Source organism: Argentina silus, assembly GCF_951799395.1.
Source record: "Argentina silus genome assembly, chromosome: 15".
In the NCBI taxonomy this organism is placed as follows: Eukaryota; Metazoa; Chordata; class Actinopteri; order Argentiniformes; family Argentinidae; genus Argentina; species Argentina silus.
The window spans coordinates 11,985,843-11,993,023 of NC_139669.1; positions in this window are offsets into that span (position 1 = coordinate 11,985,843).

A 7,181-nucleotide genomic window follows, 5' to 3' on the forward strand; every position below is an offset into this window, starting at 1 on the left:
AGCATGTTTTGTGGCACTGCTGCCACTTTGCCTGTGGCATTTGTGGACACTCTCTCTCTCTCTCTCTCTCTCTCTCTCTCTGGACTGCAGTTGTGTTAGTTATTTGTTCGTCATGTTAAAAGATTAGCCATTGTGATGAGAGGGAGTCAACTCAAAGTGATTCGGGGTAGAATGCTTTTTAGATACAGTTGAATGCACATACGGACAGATGGCTAATCCAGTGCTTTCCATGTACCTTGTTTGTATCCTTATATGGAGACGGTTTCGATTCATGTCTATTGTATTTGTGCTCGAGCAGCATGTGGTTTGACCTCCTTTATTGAGGTGTGTAATGATAACGAATCCCTGGCAATAGGTGCCGGTTGTGAGTGAATTGGTGATGTTGAATGGTCTAATTATGACACGAGTTGTGGAAAGGGCTGTCTGACGCTCGTGTGTAATTATAGGGTACATTCTGACACTTTCCCTGATAATTGAGCAATTGAGCATTCACGTGTTACTCTCTCCTTTATTTCCTTCTTTCTATTTCTTTATCCCAGCCGAACACACACACATGCACACACACACACACACACACACACACACACACACACACACACACACACACAGACCCATATTTACTCCAGTGTGTTTTTTTCTTTGTCAGAACTCTTAATAACCCTTAATAATAGGATTGGTGTTGGCTGTGCGCTGGGGTATCGACGTGACTCAACCAGGCAGACAAACAGAAGAGGAGGTGTGCACTTTGAAGCCCTGAGTATTTATCTCACACAGAATTCCCCCCCCCAGCAATGAAAAATAACCACAATGTCTCTCTCTCTCTCTCTGCAATTTTTTTATTCTCACCAAACTGAGCGGCAAGGGGCAATAGAAAGGGCCTGATGGGTTTCTTATCTTGATTTTATAGACCAAATAACCCAACACAAAGGGTCCCGGGGAACCATATGATTCATTCAATTTATTTATGATTTATTTGATATATGTGACCCATGTTGTGCAGAGAGGAATGGAGAGGTTTAAGTATGGATTGGTTGGGTTTTGAGGCAGACAGAGACAGGGTCATTTGATGCTTCCTCCCTCTCAGTCCTGCAGAAATTGCCTCCACCGCCCAGGGGCATGCCTCAGATGATATTTGTGTTTGTTTTGTTCCCATATTCCCAGGAAGGTGACCTGTTGACAGATAATCTGTAGCGCCATGGTGCAGCCGGCGGCAGCCATTTTGAAAGGTGTTATCCTGGTCCCCAGCAGCTCTGGGTGAGATCCCAGAGAGTTTGTGATGAAATGTTGCCTCAAGTCTATGTGGCTCAAATTCTCTCAGAGGGAGTTAGTCACTGTCACTACCTGTGTTGTTGTATAAGGATATAATAGTGAGACTTTCAGGCAACAGCACAAGAGGTAAACCCAGCAAAGCTACAGAGCTTAATTTAAGGCCTCATTAAAGAATGACAATACCCAGACACTGTGACTTCAGGAGTTGACTCAAGGTTTGAATTTCAGATGCTACATAACTTATCAGAACAGAGACAGATGGGAGATACAGACATACAAGAGTCAATAAGATGTCTTTAGAACAATGACAAAATAACAGGACATCAAAGTAAGAGTCCCACACTAACAAGAGAGAGAGCCCATACGGTTGGTCCACAACACTGAAGGAGAAAAACAATCACTTGTTTAGTGTTCAGTGCATCCAATACCTATTCGTTGAAAGAGAGGTGAGTTTAGTCAAATGTGAGTTTCCCTAAACTGCCTCGGGCCTTTGGCTCACCCTGTGCTCACAGTCTGCGGCGGCTACCGCCGGTGACCTCATGCAAATGCTGTGCGTTCATGGGGAAAAAATATTGGCCGCCCTTAAACCACCTGTGAGGCGTCGGACAGAGGATTGGGCAGGGGGAACACAGCGAGTGAGGCCAGTGAAACGATTAGCGCTCTATGCTTTCTGTGAATATTCCCCACCCCCCTCCCACCCCCCCTCCCACCCCCCCTCTCTTTCCAACAGAGAGGGTAATTACGGTGTTCGGGGTCTCGTAGTTGAAGCGATTACCCCGTGACGGCATGAGATGGCCTGTGCTGGGGTGCCGTTGGTGCCAGGTGTGAGTATGGCCACGGGGCCTGTGAGACACTAATGAGGGATTGGCAGACAGAAACGTACACATCCGGCACTACAGAGCTGGGAACAACATATGGCATAGTAGTTGTGTTTCTGGACGTCCTTACCGAAGCATAGAGGATATCGTTTGCCATATTTAGAACTTCAGTTGAGAGACCGGGACGGTGGAAAAAGGTGTCGGAAAAATGTCTTGAGAACACAAAAACTAGCAAGGTGATTTTAGAGCAAGAGGGTAACAAGAAGGAGAACATATGAGTCTGAGGGAAAAAGACAGGAATATCGAGGGATACAAAAAGAGGGAGCCAGAGAGAGGTGAGAACATAGGGAGAGAGAGAGAGAGAGAGAGAGAGAGGGAGAGAGAAAGAAAGAGATAGAGATACAGAGAGTGAGAGAAACACATACAGCTGATAGAGAGAGGGAGAGAGGGAGAGAGGGGGAGAGAGAGAGAGCCATCAGGCAGCAGTAATTTGAGCTCTCTAAGTGTCTGGCAGGCCCAGCGTGTTGCTGCACTGCCGATGAGGGCTTTGACAGTGCAGCATTAATTTGTGACCAACTAAAACAAGCTGGGGAATAATGAAACAGTGAGGGAGCGAGGTGGGGGAGAGGGGAGGGATGAAGGGAGGAGGGGGGGTACGGGGGGGGCAAAAGGGATACAGCATGACTTTGCCAAATGTTTTAGTGTCCTGTATGAGCGATGTAATGGCTGTTTTATAAATAGAGGGGGGGGGGGGGGGGGGGTGAGAGAGAGAGAGAGGGAGGGAGGCTGATGACTGAGCATTAGGGTATAGAGCATTAGCGGCCTTAGCTCTGTCTCCTCTGTTCCCCCGGCGCAGCAGGTAGGCATTAGTGGGCTGACATCTTTTACACCGCGTTCAGGCCCCTAATGAAGTGATGAGGCCTTCCTCCAATGCCCCAGTGCTGCTGAGCTAAACACCATGTCTGAGCCAAGACTCTGCCATTAGAACAAGAGAGAGGCCACAGCCCTATCCCACTCCACAGCCAAGCTCTCAGCGGCCCACAGTGTGCTTGTGTGTGTGTGTGTGTGTGTGTGTGTGTCTGTGTATGTGTGTCTGTGTGTGTGTGTGTGTGTGTGTGTGTGTGTGTGTGTGTGTGTGTGTGTGTTTGTGTTTGTGTGTGACAGAGAGAAAAGGAGCGGAAGAAAGAGAGACAGAGTATGTACTTTGCATAGCATGGTGGATGTCTGTATTGTGTGTGTGTGTGTGTGTGTGTTCACATGTTCCTCTGTTTGAGTTGAGCTCCCTGTGCGTCTCTTTGATCCTGTCCTCCTCATCAACACAAGGGTGATGCTCAGTGAGGTGAGTGTGTGTTTTGTCTCATGTATGCCTGGTGATGGTAATGAACATGGTATGCAGCATGACTGGAGCTGTGATGTGTGTGGTATTAACTAACGAGCAGGGACCTAGCAGCCACCAGGCTCAGGTGACACGTTCCCTCCGCTCCTCTCCCCATTGTCTGATCTCACACAACACAACACAACACAACACAACACCACACCACACAACAGTCTGGATGAGACAGAGGAGGATCTGAGCCCAGCTAATTAAATACAACAGAGACGGTTTGCTGGGATGGAAGGAGGGAAGGAGAGAGATGAAGAGAGGGAGAAAGGGAGGGAGGGAGGGAGGGAGGGAGGAGTTGGGGAGGGAGAGAGAGGGAGGGAGGACTTGGGGAGTGAGAGACACAGAGAGGGAAGGGGATGTATAGGATATATACTGTATATGAGAGAAGCAGGAAAGGGGAGATGGGGAGCAAAAGAGCATAGAGAGGGAGAGAGAGAACTGATGAGATAGAGAGAAGAAGATGAGGGAAAGAGGGATGAATGGTGGTAAAAAAAAACACTAGACTTGACCCCTTTAATGAGGATGTGATGCACAGTGTTATCTGTCACCATGCCGACGGGGGTTGCTGACACAGGTTGTTGTGTGTGTTTTGATCAACATTTAGGTGTGGATTGGGGTGGGCCAGCAGCTGGCCTCTCGTGTGTTGGTGCTCGGTAGAAACCTGACCAAATCTATACGCAAACCTGGTTAATGGTAAATAATTTTGATCAGAAATGGTAACCATGATAAGGGCTCATATTGGCCTATTACATACAATAATGTATTAACTTTTGGCTTTAAAGGGGCAATCTGGGATTCAAAAACAACAACGTTGAGGGATGGGGCTAAAGAAATGTAACCACTGTCAAATTCATAGATGGAACTATGAATGCAAAGCGTCTTTGGGTCTTAGAAAAGTGCTAGCCTATATAGCCTACATTTGATGAATTATTATTATTATGATTAAATCCTAGACAATAATAATAACGATAACAATAACAATAATAATAATAATAATAATAATAATAATAATAATAATAATAATAATAGCCTATACATTCCAAAACCAGTCTAGCCCAGACAGACCAGAACAGCATGAGGACAAACCACGATAGCCAGAATATATTAAAACAAGAAATAGGAAATATAATGTCTTCTGTTTTATGCTTAATACTTTATTTGGACATTATATGATTTTTTTTCCAATACTTTTGAGGCCCCGAAATAGGGGGAGTATGTTTAAAAAATGTTGTACTTTCTAAATGGTGAACCCAATCTGTAAACACTCCCCCCACTCCCTCCCTCCACACACATTGAATTAAAGCTGAGAATCTCTACTTTGACCCCATTGTACTTGTTTGATTTAAAATCCAAACTGTTGGAGTATAGAGCTAAAAGAAGATAAAATGCTTCCTCTTTCCAATACTTACGGAGGGCACTGTAGATGTGGAGAATGGAGAATACCAAGGTTGCATTTTTAATCACTGTAGAGATTTCAGCTTTCGCTCGTTAAACCAATGTACGGGGAGCCTATAGGATAATTATGCCATTTGAGATGGTTCTAACTAACAACACCCATCAGTCTCAGTAGTCCACATTCCTGGATGGGGAGACAAAGAGTTTTTAGATGTCCGTTTGCCAGCGTCACCTCCCAGAAGACTTATTAGAGCCCAAGACCTCGTTTTTCCCCACGCCCCTCTCTCTGAGGGTGTAATTTGCGTTGGCACCACAAAGAAAGAGAAAGAGAGAGATAGAGAGAGAGAGAGAGAGAGAGAGAGAGAGAGACACACACAGAGAGAGGGGGAGATGAGTCTAAACTAATGTACATAAAGAAAAAAAAAAGAAAAAATAGTCGTATGCCTTTTGGCCAATCACACATGACAGCTCTGTGTCTGTTTCGCTGGCTAATTGAGAACAGGAGGGACCTCTTGTGTTCTTCATCTTCCAACAATCAACTTCGGGATTATTATGGTCTGTCTATCCTCTCTTCTCTTCCCAGTCCCTCTTCAGATACTTGAGTTCTGTTAGGCGAATGAATTATTAATCTGTGCCATCAATGGGGGGTATTCATAAAACTTTACCGTCAAGTTACATTGACAGTACCTGTTTTGATTCTAATTGAGGGGGAAGATACACAGAGAGCCGATGGATGCCAGTGGTCTCAGCTTGTTAATAAAGTATAGAAACACAGGCCTTATGGGAGAAGAAATCTTCTGTGAGAGAGAGAGAAAATTTGAATTTAAAATCCCCTTTATTGGGTCAGTTCATATTAAAGCAGTTCCACAGACACCTAACCACCCAGGACACCATCATCATCCCTGTAGGGAAATAATGGGGTTAAAAATTCAGCACCAGACCACCAGCACCATCAACCTTACATAAAACATTCTCCAGACCCCAGGTGCTCACAAACACAACTATGTTCCCAACTAGGTTTCTCCACCCTCAGATGAGCAGCCACCAACCTCATCAACATATCCACCAGGTCCACAGACCTCTGCCCCAAGATGCAATTCTTCCTGGGAGAGAGAGAGAGAGAGAGACAGACAGACAGAGAGACAGAGAGAGAGAGAGAGAGAGAGAGAGACAGAGAGACAGAGAGAGAGAGAGAGACAGAGAGAGACAGAGAGAGAGAGAGAGAGAGAGAGATAGAGACAGAGAGAGACAGAGAGAGACAGAGAGAGACAGAGAGAGACAGAGGGAGCAGTGAGCACAGCCTGGCATTAGAAACAATCCGCCACAGGCAGACCTGGCTGCCCAGGTTGTGTACGCTCTGCCCCCAGAAAGAGGTACGATGTAGAAACAGAGCTACAGTTCTGCACTGCACTTCTGCACAAAGATGCAGAAAAAAGAACAACTTTATATAGCCTAATTACACAGCACCTCAATGATTTTGACACACAGACAAAGCGAAAATCCAATTCCTATTGGGGGGGAAAAACCACACTGCACCAAACTGGCAGCCAAATACATAGCTTGTTGCCACAACCTTAGGGACAGCCTGTGGAACAACAACAAAAAACAAAACTAGTAGCCTACTAGTAGGAGTTGTTATTGTTACCACTGTTATGTACTGTTTTTATTTCCCTTGCTGTCATTATTGATTTATAAGTTCCTAAATGTGTGCCTTGGCAATGTAACATGTTTTACCAGGCCAATAAAGCTAATTGAATTTCACTGAATTCAGAGAGAGAGAGAGAGAGAGAGAGAGAGAGAGAGAGAGAGAGAGAGAGAGAGAGAGAGAGAGAGAGAGAGATGGAAGGAGATAGAGAGATTGTTTAATGTGGAGCTCACATACTGCTTGCTGCTGTACATGATCAATTGGAATGAGAGCAGCTCTACGGAATACATACAGTATTAGTCAAGCCTCACCTCTCCTCCTCAACCCTCACCCGATTTAGTTTTTATTGCAATGAATAAAATACACAAACACAAGGGGGTTACTTTAAAACAGACGCACACACACTAAGTGAAACACATAGAGATACATAGCGAGCATTTTCTAGACATGTTTTTCATGTTAAAATAATTGGTAACATGATTACATATGCAATCTGGGATTTGAGCAACAACAAAGCGGTCATCCTAATGTAACCACTGGCAAATTCAGAGATGGAGGCCAATCTATGGATGCCTTGGCCATCCATAAGATCTGAATGATCTTCAGATCTTGTAACCATGTGCTACTGTATAAAGTGTTCGTTTACAATTAGGAGAGTAAAATAAGATTA